Genomic DNA, 21,265 nt, shown 5'->3' with positions numbered 1-21,265 from the left:
TGATAAAGAAAAGTATTTAGTTTTCTGTTTATTAGTTTTGCAGAATATTCCTGATGTTATCAGTGAAGTTTCAGTGTTGTCAGTCACATTAGATTTTGACAAAAATGAGGTACGCTGGTGTTCTTAATAAGTACCTTATTCTTATTGGTTTGGATGATTATATCTAACTTTAATAACCATTTCAACATGTGTTCAAAATCATTTTAAGAGTTATTTCCAGACACTTGTCTTTGAGAGATTCCTATTACTATATTAGATATACTGATAATCAATTAGCATCATTGACAGCCCTCTACTAATTACTCCTGGGGCAGATAATGAGTGATCCAGGAATTCCTTCATCATTATGCATGGGAAGAGAGAAGTAAGGACAAAAAGGTCCTTGAAAGATTATGTTTGGGGGGCTGTATATAAGGCTTTCTTCTGTTAATATTGTAAAATGCTACATGTCCCTTTTAATAATCAAGAAAAATGTCCATCTTATTCATTGACTTAATTAAAAGATAGCCTTCATGTGATTTCCAGATGATGAATTCATTTCCAGATTTGAAGCCTTTTAGGGCAATTATATCATCAGGTAATATGTAGAGATTCTCATTTTGAATGACTGATTCTTTACAGATGCCTACTTCCCATATTGCATTATCTCTCAATTCCACTTCCCAATAGTGTTTTCTTGAGGTAAAGGTCCTAGCCCCCAGTACACTGAAAGTCTCATCAGATCTTTCTTCATTATTATACTTATCCTGTTGGACACTTTCATGCTAGACACATTTCAAATGTTCAGGCAGAATGAGATGAGGGTCAACTATTTCAGGATCCAGAGTTAGTGAAAAGGGAAAGCAAATAACTAGCCTATGATTGCAGACTTTGGAGGTTAAAAAACAAAGAAATTTTCTCATCCTGGACTAACTCACACTCTGGAATTCTAGTCATAATCCATTTGGAATTTTATAATACCTCCCAAGGGAATAAACCTACTGCTGACCCTATAACTTGGACAATCATTTTAGTTTTCCAGTGGCACAGTGTCCTTGGATATAAAAAGAAGGTGAGTCAAGCAGAGAAATTTTAGGACCCTTCCAGTTTTAAATACAATATTCTAGTCAACGTTTGTTGAATATTTAAGAATGCATTTTTAAGAGCTTAGTATGGTCAAGTAGAATTTCAGGCCTTAAAATACACTTGGTATATTCTCTTCCAGAGATTCCTTTTACTCATAGAACTTATAAGAAACTTGAGACCCATATAATACATAATTAAGATGGTACAAAATGCAGCACACTAAGTACAACACATAAAAATAGTTATACATTTGAATGTTAGGGAAAAGCATGCTTAAAATACAAGCTGAAGAAAGAAAGGAAGGAAAGAGGGAAAGGCAAAGAGGCTTTGGACAGTAGAATGATGATGAAATCTGAATATTAAAGGTTCATCAGCAATTTCAGAAAAGATGGATTGAAACTGGGATACAAAGTACATTTAGGAACACAGTATAGCAGTTCCTTTATAATGGAAAGTTGAGGGATTTTATATTGCTGAAGGATAATATTTCTCATTGAAATACAAGGAAGATTCATGTTATGTGGCATAACATGAAATGTCATTCTATACCAATATTCATTGGTCATTTCATACCAATATACCATTCTAACATTCTATACCAATATTCATTGAAACAACTCCTTTCCTTCTTTTATCCTTTTGGTTTTAAGGGGAAGATAGAACCTTCTTTCTTGCTTGGAATTCTATTTCCTACTATTTTCTATCAGACAATTCTTAATGTCTCAAAATAAATCCTGCTTTTTCTCAGGTATATTCAATCTCATTTATCTAGCCCTACATTTTTCTTCTTTCCCCAAAGAGAAACTCAGAAATGAGCAATTTTAGCTAAATCCCCATCTTCCTTGTACAAAGCTCAAGAATTAGAAATAAAACACCAGAGAAAACTCAAGAACCAAAAGTTTGTTTCTTTCTAGAAATATTCACAAGCTACTGAACAAGAAAATCAATTCAATGAAAGAGGGACAGGGTAATAAAGTATTAACAATATAAGGAATGAGAGGGGAAAAGGACTATATGTAAAAAAAATTGGCAGTTCTTTTTGTGATGGGAAAAAATTAGGAATTGAGGGGATGCTCTTTAATTGGGGCAACTGAATTGTTAAATATGAATGTTAGGATATGTTATGAATGTTAAATATGAATGATAGGATATTATTGTTTTAGGAGATACCATGAACAGGTGATATTCAGAAAAATATTGAAAGAATTATATGAACTGTTGGTGAAAAGTGAATAGAACCAGGAGAACATTATACACATTAACATCAATAATATGTGACATTCAACTATAATGGATTTAGCTCTTCTCAACAATACAATGATCAAAGACAATTCCAAAAACCTTTTGATGGAAAATACCATCCAGGTCCAGAGAAAGAATGTAGATGAAATTACATTAATTTCCCTTTTTTTAAAATTTTTTTTGTTTTTTTCTTTCTCATGCTTTTCCCTGTCTGATTCTTCTTTTACAATATGACTTATATAGAAATATGTTTAACATGACTATTTATATATAATCTATATTAGATTAGGGGAGGGATGAAGAAAAAATGTGGAACTGAAACTCTTACAAAAAATAAAACTTTAAAACTATCTTTTCATGTAATTGGAAAAAAAAGTAAAATTAAAAAAAGAATAAACACTAGAATCTTCTTCCTCCCCTGCCCCCAAGAGAATGAAAATTTAAGCATGCAATATCAAAAACATACTTTTAAGAAGGAAAAAAAATGATCTAGAACATAAAAAACCTAAGCTTCATCTTTCCTAGATACAAAGGATCACAAAGAGTAATGACAAAAATCCATGTAGAATTAGGAAAAATGAGAAATTGGTTAAATTGTATGAATAAACTGATGAAAAGAGAAAATTTTTAAATCATCAGAATATTTAAAAGAATAGGCAATCACTGATCTATCATTCTTGAATCATTTGAAGAAATATGAATACTGAACCTCTAAAGTGTACCCTCATATCTATCAACTGTTCAAAGATGCTAAAACAGAACTAATTCAAGGCTGGTGGTGAAGTAGAATATTAGGTACATGAATTCACTGAAAAATGTCCCAGCTATTTAGGAAAGGGTTGAGTTAATGAATTAAATTAGTAAAAAATTTTAGGCCTATTGAGATATCAACTGGAAAACTGAAGCACCTTAGTAGCCATAAAAGTGTAGTTCAGTGGCACAGTGAAGAGAGCACTAGGTGTCATAGTCCTTGAACACCAGGTCTGGAGTCAGGAAGATGAGTACAAAGTTGACCTTAGATATTTACTATCTGTGTGACCCTAGGCATGCCATTTAAACCTTTTTTACTTCATTGTGCATGTCAGTAAATGATGAAGAAACCATTACAAGCAATTAAGAATTTCTCAAATGTCAATTGATATTGATGTAAATGACTTACTGTGATAGAACATGAGCACTTTTTTCAAGCCAGTGATGGGACAGGTGCTCCAGATTAGTAGTAGCTCCTCATTCCTACAAACATTTCATTACATGTGTTCTACAATGAAGTCCAGAAATCTATCTGGATCAAACTCCTCATCCTGCTACAAAAGAGTAGACCCCAATTAGGTCTTTTAAACAATTGTACTCTTTCACAGATCCTCTATTTTTGACTTACTTGATCTCAGAATAAACCTTACCTTACCAAGGATCTTGTCATATCCTGAGGGGGGGGGGAGAAAGAGAGATTCAGTGTTCTTTTAAATTTGTTTCTACAATATTGTTTTTCTCAGAGAGCCCAGACACAGTTGTTCAGTTGTCATTCCCTCAGAACTGTTTTCTAGGAGATTACCATATTTGCCCAATAAAGTCTCTATCAAATTGTTTAGAAGTAATCTTAAACTTGAGGAAATGCTATGAGAGAAGTACTATTCTGCCCCACCCTTCTCTTTCTCCCCAGTAGTGAAAATTCTTCTGCTGGAATCAAACTTTTACATTCCTTGAATTAGATAACAGCAAAAGAGAAATTTGAATAAGTTTCAGGAGTCTAGGAGACTAGTAGCCACCCATTTTATCTCTTTTGGTGCTGGAGAATTTTATGTTGAAAAATATCTGTTTTCTGCAAGTTTTATTAATTATTTAGTTGTTTTAGATTTGCAGGGTAGTTAGGAAGAAATTGTGGAGATTCATATTTTGACCCCAAATTTGGCACAAAATATTCAACATTGGAAAGAAAGAAATACAAATTTTAGCATCAAAGATTTAAAGTTGCATGAATAGAAAATGTGGATTTTCAGACTGAAGAGGCATGGTCTCATCTTCACATAAATGAAATTTGAACTGAACCCAGAAGCACAAACTGATTCTTAGTTTCAAGGTATTGAAGCATTAACTGGTCATGCCAATACCAAAGAAAGTAAGAAGTCATCAGCATACAGATATTTTTCGTAAGAAAGATAACATTATGTTGGTTATTTACAGGAGACAAATTAGAATTAGAAAAGACCTCAGTGGTTACTTAGGCCAATCCATAACTGATATACAAATAGTATTTATAGAACTTTACAAAAATGGCTAATCAACCCTCCTCTGAGAGACTTAACCATGTCAGGGCAATCATCACATCTAAAGGCATCACATCTATTTTTGACAATATCTCTGCAGAGTAATAGTATGGCTTGAAATAGCACTTGGAGTCATTAAGATCCCTTATGGATATAACTTCTGATACTAAATGAGTGACCCCAGGGGATTATAAATCTTCTTTACCTTAACTCAAAGGATGACAGTGAATCACAAATCAGATAATATGTCAGCTATATTGGAAAGTCAAAAGCACCAAACTATTTAGAATAGTTATATACTACTTATGATTGTTTTGCAAAAAATCTTTTTGTTCTGATTCTGCCCTCTGGTACCTAGAAATACAAGTCTAATTCCCCACAGATACAGTCAAATACTTGAGAAGACCTTGTAACACTTCTTTAGTTCTAATTCATCTCAGTTTCTTATACTGATCTCTTGAGATATAAATTTCAATCCTCTCTCCCATCTATCACTTTTTTTCTTTTAAACCCATACTACATCCTAAATGTACCTCCTCCAAAGAGAACCCAAGAATTCAGATCAATGATTCTCAAATTGGGTAGTGGGGAGAGTTCACTGGATAGTTCTCCTCAATGCTGCTACAGAGAACACAGCTTTTCTCAATTCCTTGAAGATGTAGCTTAAGTTTCTTGAATTTCTCATTTTCTCATCCCCAGCTGCTCTTCTAGTAACATATTTATGTGCCTTTCTATTTGCTCTACATTCCTTTATATAGGTCTTTGATATACTTCAAAGAAATTATCAGCCAACCCTATTCATCAGAAAACAAATGCATTTAAAGAATCAAATAAAAAGCCTGAACTGACCCATTTTATCAAAAGTCCTAAGACTCTATCCCACAGTGTTCTGAAGGAGACATGGTATGTACTGTCTGCTCTTCATTTCTAAGACAGTACCAAATATCTGTTTTACATACTTGCCTGGAGCATTTCCAAGGGTACCTTGTCCAAATGTTCTTTTACTTATAAAATCATTCTTAGCACATTTTTTATTTCTTGGGTTAGTTTGGCCTTGTCCTCCACTTTTTTTCTGTATTCCTCTTTCAATAATTGTAAATGTTGCTTTTCTTCATTCCAGAAGAATTAGAACATTTCTCATATTCAGATCTAATAGTTTGTTTAAGAGCACATACATTTTCCTGTTCAAAGAGCAAGTAGGATAATGAAAAGAAGTGAAAAAAGTGATGTAAAAGGTGAGCGGCAAAATATTATTGGGAATCTAAAAACATTAGTGGGTCTTCTGGTCAAGATAGAAGTTTCCAGGAACCTTCTTAAAATATTTGAGGGACACAAAAGAACAGAGGGATACATCTTCCAGCAAGGACTTTTCACAGGGAAAGCATGAGTGTACAGGGGCAGAGAAAAGAGAACCAGTATTCCAGACTCCCATTCACAGGGCAACTGAACTGGACAGCCTGATCCAGACTAGGAAACTTCTAGTGTTCCCAGCCCAGAGGGACTAAGCCATTGAGCAAGCTACTGCCATTCTGTTCATACAGCCCAGAGATCAAGACCCCACCATTCCCAATGGTCAGGGAATAGGCAACTATCATGCCCAAAACACACAGTCTAGAGAACAAGACTGACATTCTTTATCTGTGGGGCAGGTGAGCAATCCCTTGGAGTTTCTAAAGCCAACAGCCCCAGGCCAGTGAGCAAGCCTCTATGGTTCTCAATACCCAAGGTTGTTGGAAGAGTTCAAAAAGGATTTTAAAAATCAAGTAGAAAAATTGAGAAAAGAAATGCAAGAAATTCAACAACTTGCAACAATGACAGAAGAAAAATAAATACTATTTAAATACAATTGGACAAATGAAAGAAAGTGAATCAAATGGAAAAGAAAATGCAAGTATTAACTGAAGAAAAATAATTCCTTGAAGACTAGGCTAAGGCTAGTGGAGGCTAATGACTCCATGAAACATCAAGAATCAGTTAAATACAATTTTAAAAAATGAAAAAGAAATAGAAGAAAATGTAAAATGCTTCACTGAAAAATAACTGACCTGGAAAATAGTTGATTTAAGAATTATTTGATTACTTGAAAGCCATGATCAAAAAAGAGCCTGGACAGCATCTTTTTGGAAATCATCAAGGAAAACTGGTCTGATATACCAGACCCAGATGGGAAAATAGTCATTGAAAGAATGCATTGATCATTTCCCTTTCAGGAATGACCAAATTCCAGAACTAGCACATCAAGGAGAAAATCCTGTAAGCATCCTGAAATAAGAAATTGAAATACTGAGGAGCCATAGTCAGGGTTACACAGGACCTGGCTGCATCAACCTTAAAGGATCAAAAGACTTGGAACATGATATTCTAGAGTGCAAGGGAGCTTGGATTATAACCAACAATAAACTACCCAGCAAAACTGAACATACTTTCAGGGGAAAATATGGAAATTTAACAAAATAGCTGATTTTCAAGCTTTCCTGATAAAAAGACAAAAATCGAACAGAAAATCTGATCTTCAAACAGGAGATTCAGATACATCAAAAAACAAGTAGGAGAAAAGAAAAAGACTGCTATTCAATTAGATCAAACCAGTTACATCTCTACCTGGGAGGAAAATTTACATAACTCTTGTTTTTGAAACTCTTATTAGATGGAGTATATGTAGACTAAAGGTATGGACAAGAGTTGATCTTGATGGGATGATTTTTTAAATGATTAAGACAATTAAAAAAAGTAATTGTAATGAAAAGAGAGGAAGGGGAAGGCAGAATGGGTAAATTACAACTATTGAAGAGGCTCAAAGAACCCATTACAGTGGAGGGAAAGAAGGAAGGAGGTGAGAACTGACTGGATATTACTTTCATCAGATTTAATTCAAAGAGGGAATAACACATTTAGAAATGTATCTTATCCTCCAATCATTAGGAAGGAAAATGAGGGAACGTAAGGTGGTACTGATAGAAGGGAGAGAAGAAAGGAGAAAAGGGAAAGAGTTAAAAAGGGAGGGGGTGCTGATAAAGGGGTCACAGATTGAGGGAGGCAGTATTCAGTAGCAAAACACTTGTGAAGTGAGATATGGTGAAAGGGGATAGAAAAGTACAGAGGAGAGATAGAATAAAGGGTAATAAAGATTTAGTAATTTTAGCTGTAAATGTGAATAGGATGAACTCTACCCTGAAATAAAAATGGAGTGTATCAAAACCCAGAATCCTATAATATGCTGTTTACAAGAAACATTTGAAGCAAAGATACAGAGTTGCTGAAGTGAAAAAAGCAGGAGTAGCAAGCCTCATATCAGTCAAATCAAATGCAAAAATAGATTGGATTAAAAGGTTTAAGAAGGAAACTACACTCTCCTAAAAGCTACCATAGACAATGAAGTAATTTCAACACTAAACATGTATGCACCAAGTGGTATACCGAATTCTTAGAGGAGAAATTAAACAGGATTATAAAGACAGCAAAACTGTACTGGTGAGGATATCAACTTCCCTGTCTCAGCATTAGATACAGATGCAAAAATTTTAAATAAAATATCAGCAAAGTGATTACAACAAATTCTCACTAGAATTATACAACATGAGCAGGTAGGATTTACACTAGAAACACAGGATTGGTTCAATAAGGAAAACTATCAGCACAATTGACATATCAATAACAAGACTAATAGAAATCATATGATAATATCAATAGATATTGAAAAAACTTTTGATAAAAACATTCAAGAACTTTGCTACCAGGGACACCTTTTTGACTGCTAGGCCCATATCTTCTATTTTAGGGTATGTGAGGTTAAACTGTTTCTTGAAGGTTCTTTTACTGAGGAGTAGTAAATTATGGAAATGAAAAATAATGATTAATAGAAAAGTTCTCAAAAGTACACTAGAGTTCATTTCCTCCCTCAAACTATCCAAAAGGAATCCATTTCTTAATGCTTTTATTTTAGCAGTTTTCATGAAAGCAAAGTTCTACTTTCTTTAGGTGTCAAATCATTCACCGGTAATTATGAAAATATTTCATCCCTGATCATAAATATGAATGTGATCCTTTTGCAAAAATTTTATTTCTGTGATATTTTCTTCATTCCTTCTGAGTTCTCAAAGTGACAGTATACCTCATTCCTTTTCTTCAGAAAAAGATATGGATACTGACCTTACATTGTTCCTCTCTCCTTCTCACTGTGTCCAATGCAATTTTAAATTCCTTTTCTTTTCCCTGTAAGATATTCCATGTCTCCTGGAGTTTGTGCTATAAGACAAGCCAAGGCTTTTCAAAACAATTTTTTTAGAAAAAAGAAATCTCAACATTTGAGAATTATTAGCTAATAATAACTCACTTTTTAAATTTTTTTTTTTTTAGTTTTTGCAAGGCACTGGGGTTAAGTGGCTTGCCCAAGGCCACACAGCTAGGTAATTATTAAGTGTCTGAGGCCGGATTTGAACTCAGGTACTCCTGACTCCAGGGCCCGTGCTCTATCTACTGCGCCACCCAGCTGCCCCATAATAACTTACTCTTAAACAGCATTTTATGGCTATCAAAGATTGGGGTTTTTTTTTAACCATTGGATCTTCACATTAACTCCTGAGAGCTTGGCGCTATTATAATATCATAATTTCATAGATGAGAAAAATGAAGCAGAGGAATGGAAGACTTGAATACTTTAGAAATGAATCCTTTAGATTTCCCTAGGGTTCTGTAAGTTGAACTGTGTGCCCAACATGGCAGTGACCCTACATGACTAACAATTAAAAGAGCAGACACCATTTCTCCCTTTGGATTGATCATTAGTAAGTACACACATTTCCCTTGCATTGGACAACAGCCTTGTCCATGGGAAGTACATGATGATCTTCTGGGGCTAATGAGCAGGACTCACAGAGGACTCTCTGGTCTTCCTCACAGAAGAGCTTCTCTCTTTCCCCATGTTGATCACAGGTGGTCATTTCTACTATGCTCTGAAATAAATGAGATCTGAGCATTTTGCCAGTAATGGACAGATTCTGCAGTCCCTTTATCAAATTGCTATATTTTATGAGTCTCTGCACTCTGAGCAGGTTAACACTGCATTATCTTCCTCCCTGCAATGAATAAGATATTCTCTGCAGAAGTTGTGGACACATATGACAAACAGTGGGTCAGGGAAGTAGCCCAGGCAGATGGAGCAAATGAGATCTGCCTTGATATTTTCAGTTTGATGATTTTTTTTAATGGTTTTGGCATCCATGTTCCTAGGTCTGAGGAGAAAGTCAGTGAAAAAATTTGAACAGGTTATTCCCATTCTAACTAAGGCACCTCAAAAATTCCAGGTTATATTAAAGGATTTTAGAGGCAATAGAAGACTTTCAAAAGAAGTGGTTCTATATCTATTACACATCCTGAACAGATCCAGAGATACCAAGTGTTAATCCTGCATGAACTATAACCAGGCAACCTAAGTGTCCTGGGCAAAAAGATTATGGACTAAGGCAGTATCCACTAAGCCTATTTTATACTTGTATCTCATCCCTAGTCATCTTGAAGAAGCTGAGTAGGACTATAACTGAGTGAAGCCTCCCTCTTGGCAGTTATATAGAGTAGAGCTGTCAGATACTGGAGACAGAGCCACAATACTCCTGGGTACATGAGTCTTCCTTTTTCCCCAGAGCCACATCAGCAAGAGTTGTAAAGTTTCTGCTTCCCCAAAGTTACCACTATCCCAAGTGATAACACAGATTATACAACGCTGTGCTGATTGACCCCCATTTTTGGAAGGATACAGAATTATTTCTCTGATGGGGTAAAAAAAATAGCTCTTTGATTATGCAAATACAGTTTGAAAATGCTTTGTACCAATTGGCTAGATACTCAAGGAAAAATTGTGAGCTCAACTATCTAGCCAATAGGTAGTAGACTAGGGGGTTGGGACTGTGTTAGGGACTAGGATAAAAGGGACTTGTACACCTGGACACTTTGCACTCCTACTAGAGTTGTAGCTCATGTTAAGGAGGTTGTGCTCTCTTCTCAAGAAGAGCAAATAAACTCTTTTTTGTTCTCCAGGCCAGGTCTTACCCACAGTTCTGATATCACACAGCTGGGGGCTCATACGGGATCCCCTGTCCACTGAGGAAGGATCCCTCAAGGTGACCTAAGGGTAAATGCCCACCGAGCCCAGTTTTGGTGGTCTGAAGCTTATCTCGATGGGAGAGCTCCAAAGAAAGGAACAAAATGGAGACAGAAATGAAACTCCAGAACTCTAAGTCAACTGAAATGGCCATTACCTGGCCACTTCATCTAGAGACCAGTCATGTGAGTTTGTGCCCACAGACACAGGTGAGTAAGACCTGGTGAGCCTCATAAGGAGGCAATATCCAGTGAACTTCTAGGTGACTGGAGAACTAGCAAGAAATCATTTCAATCCCTGTGAGTCCCTTGAGAGGAAGAGATGGGTGAGCCATGGGGAAAAAACAGTCAAGGTTAGGTGGCAGTAATAATTCTTTTCCCAATGTCCTACAGGATAATCCTCTTGGGAACTGACTAGCCAATTGGGACAAAACATCAATCTATAGGGGGAAAAATAAGAAAAAAGATGGTAAAGCTTTGTAGCTTAATATGGACAGAAACCCACCTCAGAAATGTATTCTGGCCAAAGTATGGGTCCTTCAAGTACTAAGTCTGCCAGGCACTCAATATTTATGTTAATTCAAAGGAGCTCAGGATGAGGACAAGAGTTCCTATGTGGCCCTTTGACTGCCTTCAGTAGGACAGTTCCTAGCTAAGGAAATAAGGAAGGAAGCTAGTATGGTGCAAGTATGTGTGTTCACAAGGGTGTTTGAAGTATGCTCTGCCTTTGTCACTAACTGTGTTCTAAGTTGCCTGGGTTAGTTCTGGCCTTGGGTTTTTTCTGGTCTAGGAACTAGACTTCAGTTTTAAACTGTGGGGGAAGATAAGAGGGGGAGATTCAATAGGTAGAGGGGAGAAGGAAGTAAGTAGCCTCCCCGGTGCAATTTAGTCCCTCCTCTCCTGAACTGGGGGTAGCTGAGCTGGTGAGTGGAGTTGGGGAGAGGAAGGGGAAGTTTTAAAGAGAAAAAGCTGTGGTGCAGGAAGAGTTTGTCTGGGAACAGCCCAATGCCTTCTCCCTGGATGGGGGTGGTGGCACATGTGATGGTTTGATTCCATCTGCCATCTTGTTAAGACTTTAACTCTAAAATGAATACAGCTAGAAGAGTGCCCTTTCTGGGGAGAGGAGAGGGGAACAGGAGACTTCAAGTGCTTAGCCTTGAAGGGGAAAGCAGCCAAAGGTGAGCTGAAAGGGAAAGGAAGAAAATATGAAAATCAGGGGTTGAGAAGGGAAATCATGTTTAATGATTTTCACTACCCTGACCACATGTCCTAAAGTCCTGTATTCCTTTCCCTCACTCAATTTTTAAAGTTAACCCATTTCTGAATTGGATTTTTTTGGTATCACTATGAGGATTAAAAGAAGGATGTTAGTATTGTTAAATTCTGAGAAAATCTTTGCATAAGAATGGGAGTAATTAAGCAACCTAGATTGTTAAATTGGTTTTATCTTAAATGTGCCTATGTAAGTTAAATCTTGACATTTTAATGAGCTTATTTGAAATACCTTTGAGTTCAAAGTATTGGGAAGTTCTGTAGCAATTGGGATTTATTGAATGTGAAGCAAATTTGGGAATCTATGTTACTAAGAAGAAAAATATAATAATTATGTTATCAGCAATATTTGCTGATTTCTTTTGGGAAGAAGAAAACACAGAATGGGAAAGAGTTTGATAAAGGCATTTATGTAGCGGGTTTATTAAAATTCCCTAATTTGCTTTAATGTTAAACTTAATAATGATCATAATTGTATTATCTTGGATGGAGTTTTGGAATCTAAGTGATTTGTTATAATATCTGGATTCTCTGTACATGGTAATCTAAATCTTTTATCAAACCAAACTTTTGGTAAGTTTAAAATTTGTTGATAGCAACCTAAATGAACTGAGGTTTCATCTAATTATTTAGTCTTTTGCCATCAGATTAACCAAGGCAAAAATAAGAATTACATTGGAATTTTAAGTGTATCATATGTATGAGATTGAATTCTCAGAGAATGTGGGTAAAGAAACTTGGAAAACAAAAATGTAAAAATTATTGGGCTATTCATTTTGCTTTTGTTCTGAGGGAATAAGATGTTAGCATATGAATCTTGAATCTTGTGTTTAATGTTAAGTTAATAATTGGATGCTTAATTTTAAAGAAGTCAAGATTGTGGACTTCTTCCCTCATGGTAACTGCAGGCTACTGATGTCAATGACTGGGCAAATAGTGATTGTGTGACCCTTTTTGGGATCCCTGAAGTTTTTAACCTTATATCTTGAACTTGGTTTAGATCTGTGGGTTCATATATAAAGTAATAATGGAAAATTGTTTTTCAAAATTTAGTACACCATGAGGTATTCTTACTGTTGTTTTGTTACATTGGAATTAATAACATGTTGGAAAATTTAAAGTCACCTAAAATGTTCTAATGGTTCTTAAAAAATTCTGAAAGTAATGATCTTTATTTTAAGCATAGCTAGTAGTAGTTAAACAGGTCTCATGTATAGAAGTTTTCCAAGTTATATGTGTAGATTGGGATTATTGTGATTATATATCTCAAAACCATGGTTGTTTGCTTTAAAGTAAAAGCACCTATGTGGGTCTGGAGGCTTAGAGCAAGAGGTAGGAGATGAGGTATGGAGGGTCAGTCATAGTTAGAATTCCTGGTTTTAGCAAGGACCCAGGAAGGACACTCAAAGCTTTGGGTAGGGGATTCATTAATTGGGACCCCATCAAGGCTGTATGGGAATTTAGTGAATTGGACTCACTTGAAGTTCTAATTAGGTAAAATTACTATTTTAGATCATGGGACTTTTAATCAATTTTCTCTCTTGTGTCTGATGCCAGGATTGGTCAGCAAAAGGAAATGCTAGTGGTCAGTGGACTGAAGCCTTCAGGTGACAGGGATGAGCAGCTTCAGTGTAGCCTGAGGTTGGACTGTCTCTGACATGATTTCCCAAATGTGACATTTGGATATGTCTCACCTGGTAGATTAAATCTGGTTTAAGACATTTGACTGCCTATATATGGCCTCTACCTGGACAATGACATTCAAAAATTATATCTACAAAGTAATTTTCCTTTGATGTCTTGGACCTTTATAGGAATCTAAGCAAACCAGATAAAGAAGTTTTAAGTTAATTGGTTTTAAATAACCAGATAGATTAAGTGTGTGACTCTGGCACCTGCTGTCAGCTATATGGGTAGATAAGGATTAAGATCCTTTAATTTTTTGGAGGGAAGATTTAGGTAAGAAGAATGGGAAGGTTTTAGAACAAAAAGATATGATTTTATAGTTTCAAGGTCTAGTTTAAGGAAAAGAATGTGAATCAGTTAAGTATAACAGGAAAAAAAACTGTGGTTTATTTGGGAATATTTTAGGAAAAAATTCATTTTGACTAAAATGATGTTTGATATTTGAGTCACTGTAATGAGAGCAAAAGGTTAAGACTGTCTTTATCACTCACTGTATACTCAATATTAAGATGATTGTCAAATGTATATGTTACAAGTTTAAGTTAATTCGACAATTTTCCATGAGTTCATTCATGTAGCAAAAAAATTGTGGAAGTTTATTATGTTAAAATAAAGTATGTATGTCTACATGACAGTGAGTAAGGAAAAATGCAAGTTACAATAAGTTCTGGAATGAAAACATGTTGTTTGCTCTGAATAAAATGCTCTTTTAAATTCCTTTACCAGAAGAGATCTCAACAAGTCAGCAGAACTGGAGAGGACCTTTTTGAAAAGAAGGACATTGGATGTCTCCAGGGGCAGAAGAGAAGAGAGAGGGATCAATTCATTTCCACCATCTTGAGCCTATGTGTACATTGTTTAGTCAGGGGATCTGCCCCTTTTGCTATCTATAACTTCCCTTTGATTCTGTAAGTATGTCACCCATACATATGTCCCTCTCCTTATAGATAGTGTATTAACCAAGGGATGAAGGTTTTGATGGAAAGGAGAAGAAAAGGTGGGGTGAAGATGTCCTCCATCCAAAAGGAGGTCAAGATTGTTGAATGGCATGGTTATATCCTGCATGAGTCTGTGTTTCCTATCAAGGGAGAGTCTAATCTGATTTAAAGAATGGGTATTAGTAATGGTGTGAGGGGGCTTCAAAGAGTAAGAAATAAGAGGAGCAACTGGTGGCAGCCTACCTTGTGGTTTAAATGAGTCTTCATTTTCCTTAAAGCCTTTTTCCTAAAGACTTTTTCCTAAAGTCAGCAAGAGATGCAAAGTTTCTTCTTCCCCAAGGTCAGGTGGTAACAAAGATTATACAACACTGTGCTGATGGACTCCCATATATAGAAAGATACAGAATTATCTCTCTGATAGTGTAAAACTGAATCTGATTAATTATGTAAATAGGATTTAAATGTTGTGAGACCAGCTATCTAACCAATAGGTAATGGGTCAGGGGGTTGGAACTGCATTAGGATGAAAGAGGCTTGAATGCCTCCTTGTTTTGCACTCTTCCAAGAGCTGTAACTCCTGTTACTGAGGTTGTGCCCTCTTCTCAAGAAGGTCAAATAACTACTTATTGCTCTCCAGTCTAGGTCTTCTGATTATTCTGCTTAATGAGAACCAATGCTGTAACACATAGTTCTGATATCATGCAAGTTTAAAAAATTATTTCTAATATGGGTCCAGTTTGATCTTAACGGAAACTCATGTCTCCCAGTACCTAACCCGAGTTTTCTTCTCCAAGGAACCTAGATGATGAGGGTCCTCTTTTTCTATTTCCTACCTTTACCTTCTCTTCCTTTCCTCCCATACTTCAGGGTGAGCATGTTCTGAAGAAAATATCTTTATTTCCTCTGACATATTACTGAAAAACTCTGTTTTGATCAAATTTATTACTTTATTGAATAGTTTAGGAATAACTGATCTCATTCTAAAGGCTCTGTAAGAATTTCCTTTTGCCCACTTTGGTCCTTATTTTGACTTTTCCCACACTCAGGGCTTAACATTCTCCTGACACATGGTTGCAACTTATTGAATTTTCTTTTGAAAGGTATATATTTAAAAATTAATTGAGACATTGTTTTAAACTCTACTGGCTTTCCCTCTGAACTGACATGAATCAAGCCTCTTAAAAGATGTTGGAGGGGTGGCTAGGTGGTGCAGTGGATAGAGCACTGGCCCTGGAGTCAGGAGTACTGGAGTGCAAATCGGTCCTCAGACACTTAATAATTACTTTGCTGTGTGACCTTGGACAAGTCATTTAAACCATTGCCTTGCAAAAACAAAAACAACCCCCCCCAAAGATGTTGGAGTGACAGAACCCACAAAAGAACAGAGTGAACCATCTTCCAGCAAGCTCTCACAGGGGGAGTGTGAGTGTGCCCAGGGAAGAGAATAGAGACCAAGGCCACTAGTGGGAGGGTGAGGTGGGGGATGCCCAGAATCTTGGCTGACATCTCTAATTCAGACAATCCAGAAAGGGACTTTGGTATTCCTGACCCATTGTTCTACTGAGTAACACCCTGGAGGTCCTAAGATTTATGACCACAGGCCAGTAAATAAGCCTCTAAAATCCTCAGTACCAAAGATCTGCAAGCAAACCCTTCCACCAACACAAGACCCTTGGGATAGATAAGAACATAATCCCAAATAAATAAGAAAGATCAGAGAAAAGTTGGGTCTATTGAATGAAAGCATGCCATATGAGTAGCTTTCTCTGCTTCTTCCTTTTTGCTCTCCAGGCCAGAAATACTTCTCAGAAGAGCCCAGGAAAGGGACAGCTAGGTGTCACAGTGGATAGAACACCAGCCCTGGAGTCAGAAGGACTCAGACACTTAATACTTACTTAACTGTATTACCTTGGACAAGTCACTTAACTCCATTGCCTTTCAAAAAAAATCCCCCAACAAAGAGTTCAGAAAGGATCTTAAAAATCAAATGGAAAAATTGGGAAAAGAAATGCAAGAGAAAATTAATGTCTCATTCAAAGAACAATCGGGCAAATGAAAAAAAATTGGAACTCCTTTAAAAATAGAATTGGCCAAATGGAAAAGGAGATTCAAGAATCAAGAGATAAATTCAAAGAAGCTTCAAGAGATAAATGAAAAGGAAAATGGCAAAGAAAAAGACTGCTATTCAGTATGATCCCTACCTGAAAGAAAGATTCTCATTAATTCTATTAGAAGGAATATACTTAGGTTGAAGATATGGACATCCATGATATGTCCATAGCTTTGATGGAATTTTTTTTAAATAACTGAGACATTATGGAGGGGGAGGATTGGAAAGAGAAGAGAGGAAGGACAGACAGAATGGGGTAAATTAGATTACTTGAAGGGGGGCAAAGGACCTATTGCCATAGAGGGAAAGAAGGGAGGGGTTGGGAACTGTCTGACTCTTTCTCATTGCATTTGGATCAAAGAGGAGTGAATACACATACCTAGTTCAGTTTAGAAAAAGTATTTTAAGGGAAAGTAGGGTGGCTGAAGGGAAGGAGGAACTAATAGAAAGGACAGAAGGCAGTAGGAGGAAAAGGAAATGGAAAAGAAAAAGAATGGTGACTGATAGAAGGGGGACATATTGAGGGATGCAGTATTCAGAAGCAAAACACTGGGTAAGAGGGTTAAGATTAAAGGAAGGGGGAAAAAGTACAGAGGGGAAACAGCATGGAGGGTAATAAAGTATTAGTAATGATAACTGTGAATGTTATATTAGGAATTCTGAAAATTAAAGGCTAAATAAAATCAAAAGTAAGGAAACTATTGGAATAAATATGTTGATTTTATTTAAATAAATATATTGATTTTATTTTTAAAAAACAATAAAATAGATAAACCTTTGGTTAATTTGCTTTAAAAAAAGAAAGAAGAAAACCAAATTACCAGTTTCAAAAATGAAAAAGATGAATTCACAACTATTAACCACAATTTCTTTAAGTTAAAAATGAAATCACAAAATTAGTTTTATAAGTGAAGTTTAATGTTCTGGGATCTTACCAAAACCCACGGGTGGATGGCATCCTTGTGAATATCAACACAGAACTAAATGAATGATCAATATTTATAGAATTTTAATAAAGGATCCTAAAACTTTTGGTGGCCAGCCAATCAGGTCACACATTTGTACATAAAGATGTCATTGATTACTTTATGATTATCTAACATATCCATAAGGTCTGTTCTATGTCAGAACTGACAAGAATCAATTAGCCCCAGGATTATTGTCTCCTCATCTACCAAAGTGTCATAAAGAAAAGAATTTATCTTTTATCTAGATAACCAGAGCAATTTTCTTTTTCTTTTTTTTAGAGTCTTCTGTGTATTTATTGTTTTACAGCAGAATGCCCAACACAGATCATCATAACTGCCAAATAGCTGTGCAAAATAGTATATATACATACATATATATATATATATATATATATATATATATATATGTATAGTGCTTAAGTACAAATGGGAGACATGATTTTTTTTAAATAAATACTTAAACACAAATTTATGGTCCTACAAAAGAGCATTTAAACTAGATGGTCTAAGTTGAAATGCTTTCTTGGACCCAGTGTAACTGTTATTTTCCCAAAAACCAATAGAATCAATACGCAGAATCATCATCAGTTCCATTGTGTGAATAATGGATCACAATAAATGAGTCCCTTTTTCTAAGAGCTGTTCTTGGCTCTTCTACAAATATGATCTGGCCTGAATAAAAAGACAACAGGAATTTCTTGAAGGTCAATGGTCCAAAAATGCTAAATATGGTTAAGTATTCTACATGATCTATATTTACTGGTTCCATTTTTAGTAAGGATGTTCTTAGATTACTTTCTTCAATTCATCATACAGGACAAGCATGAAAGCTCCACCCAAGCCTCTCAGAACATTAGACCAAGCACCCTTGAAGAAAGCTTTGCCACCTTCATCTTTAGCAATTTTCCTCCAGCAGTCAATTGTACCAGTGTACATGATATCAGCTCCTTTGCGTCCAGACTGCATCATCATTCGCCGCCTTATGGTATCAAAAGGATAGGAGACCACACCTGCTACAGCAGTCACTGTCTGTGCAATCATCCAGCTTACCACAATGTGAGTGTTCTTCGGATCTGGGAGCATACCTTTTGCTGGATCATAGATTCCAAAGTATGTTGCTCTATAAATAATGATACCCTGAACTGAGACATTAAAACCTTGATACAAGCCACGAATTCCATCAGACTTGGTGATTTTTTACAAGGCAGTCTCCCAGGCCTTTGAATTCTCTTTCAGTGCCAGACTTCCCAACATCAGCTGCCAAGCGGGTTCTTGCAAAATCCAAGGGATAGACAAAGCAGAGAGAAGTGGCTCCAGCTGTACCACCAGAGGCAAGATTGCCGGCAAAATACCTCCAAAATTGTGTGTGCTTGTCCACTCCTCCCAAAAACACCTGCTTATTCTTATCCTTAAAGGCAAAGTTAAGGGCCTGGGTTGGGAAATATCTGATGACATTTGCTAAGTTGCCCATCCCTTGTTCCTTTGGAATTCGGACTATACAGTCCATGTACTGCTTATCTGCAGCAATTTGTTTACTTGCATGCTGCACCTGCAACAGCAGCTTGACTCTCTCGATGGGGGCCACCATGGTCTTGGAGATGGCCAGGGCGATGCCGCTGGCCAAGAAGTCCTTGGCGAAGGAGATGGCCTGTTCCGTCATGGTTGCGGCGGGAGAAGGAGCAGAAAGCCAGCAAGAGAGGGCCGAAAGCCGGAGAAGTCGGTGCCGCCCGCACAGCCACTCGCTACTGCTCGGAGCGAAAGGTCAGAGCAATTTTCTTATCAGAATGGCCTTTCCTCCGACTGTTACACAAACTAAAAAGCCAACTTTGCAAAAAAAAATGCAAATTAGAGGAGCACTATCTGTTTCATACAAACAAAACTTGCCTTTGGCTTTATCCAGAGACACAGACCTTGTGGAAGGGCAGAGGTAAACATTCCAAACTTCCCTCAATTAGAGGCTGATAGAAAAACTTTTGATCAGAAATATGGATCAGACATATTTAATTCTAAATCAAAGAATATCAGATTAGACAATACCTATGAGGAAAAAAATCAAAATAGCAATTCAGAGTGGTTTTGTTCAACTATATGCCAATTAGTTTGATAATCTAAGTGAAATGGATAAATATTTAGAAAAATATGAATTAACAGATTAACAGAAGAGGAAGTGAAATACTTAAACCCATCTCAGAAAAAGAAATTGAACAAGCCATTAATGAACTGCCTCAGTAAAATTTTCCAGAGCCAGTTGGATTCACAAGTGAATTCTACTAAACATTCAAAGAACATTAAATTCCAATGCAATATAAACTGTTTGAAAAAAATAGGTGAAGCTGTTCTGCCAAATATTTTCTATGACACCAGTATGGCTCTGACACATACCAAGAAGAGTCAAAACCAAAAGAAAATAATAGATCAATTTTTCTATTGAATATGGATGCAAAAATTTTAAATAAAATATTAGCAAAGTGATTATAGCAAGTTATCATGAGATTAATACACTGTGATCAAACAGGATTTATATTGTTCAATATTAGGTAAACTATCACCATAATTGACCTATCAATAACAAACCTAACAGAAATCATGTTTATTTCAATAGATGCTGAAAAAACTTTTGACAAAATACAGCACCTAATTCCTTTTAAAACCACTAGAGGGGGCAGCTAGGTGAAGCAGTGGATAGAGCACTGGCCATGGAGTCAGGAGTACCTGAGTTCAAATCAGGTCTCAAACACTTAATAATTACCTAGTTGTATGGCCTTGGGCAAGCCACTTAACCCCATTTGCCTTGCAAATCCTAAACAAAAAAACACTAGAGCATAGGAATTAAAGAAATATTCCTTAAAATAATAAGCAATATCTATCTAAAACCATCAGCAAGCATTATATGCAGTGGGGGTAACCTTAGAAGCATTCCCAAAAAAAGATCAGAGGTGAAGCAAGGATGATTGTTATCACTGTTATTATTCAATATTGTATTAGAAATATTAACTTTAGCAACAAGAGAAGAAAAAGAAATTGATGGATTGAAGAAATAAAACTCTCACTCTTTGAAGATGATATGATGAAATACCTATAGAGAACTCTAGAAAATCATCTAAAAATCTACTTGAAACAATGAAAAATGAGCAAAGTTGCCTGATATAAAATAAACCCACATAAATCCTCTGCTTTTTTATAACTAACTAACAAGACAAAGCAGTAAGAGATGGAAAGAGAAATTCCAGTTAAAGAAACTGCAGCAACAGAAAATACTTGGAAGTCTACCTGCCAAGGCAGACTCGGAAACTATATGAAAACAACTATAAAATGCTTTTCACACATTTTAAATCAGATTTAAATAAATGGGCAAATTTCAGTTGCTCATGGGTAGGCAAAGACAATATAATAAAAATGACAATTCTACCGAAATTAAATTATTTATTCAGTGCCATACAAATCAAACTTCCAAAAAAGATTACTTTAGTTAGAAAAAATAGCCAAATTCATGTGGAGAAATGAAAGATCAAGAATATCAAGGGAATTAATGAAAGAAAATGCAAAAGAAGGTGACCTAGCCATAGAAGACCTAAAATTATATTATGAACCATGAGTCATCAAAACTGTCTGGTACTAGGTAAG

General features: G+C 36.0%; 3 pseudogenes; all 3 read right to left on the bottom strand.

Annotated features, from left to right (window-relative positions):
• Nucleotides 1-295: 295 nt before the first annotated feature.
• Nucleotides 296-3,727, bottom strand: LOC141519160 (putative E3 ubiquitin-protein ligase TRIML1 pseudogene; annotated as a pseudogene).
• A 1,795-nt stretch (nucleotides 3,728-5,522) lies between these two features.
• LOC141519159 (tripartite motif-containing protein 64-like) lies at nucleotides 5,523-9,792 on the bottom strand (annotated as a pseudogene).
• Nucleotides 9,793-18,230: 8,438 nt separating this feature from the next.
• Nucleotides 18,231-19,301, bottom strand: LOC141516164 (ADP/ATP translocase 3-like; annotated as a pseudogene).
• Nucleotides 19,302-21,265: the final 1,964 nt, after the last annotated feature.

Source organism: Macrotis lagotis, chromosome 3, assembly GCF_037893015.1.
Source record: "Macrotis lagotis isolate mMagLag1 chromosome 3, bilby.v1.9.chrom.fasta, whole genome shotgun sequence".
NCBI lineage: Eukaryota > Metazoa > Chordata > Mammalia > Peramelemorphia > Peramelidae > Macrotis > Macrotis lagotis.
Note: the sequence above shows the minus strand (reverse complement) of the source record. Positions and strands in the feature narration are given on the sequence as shown.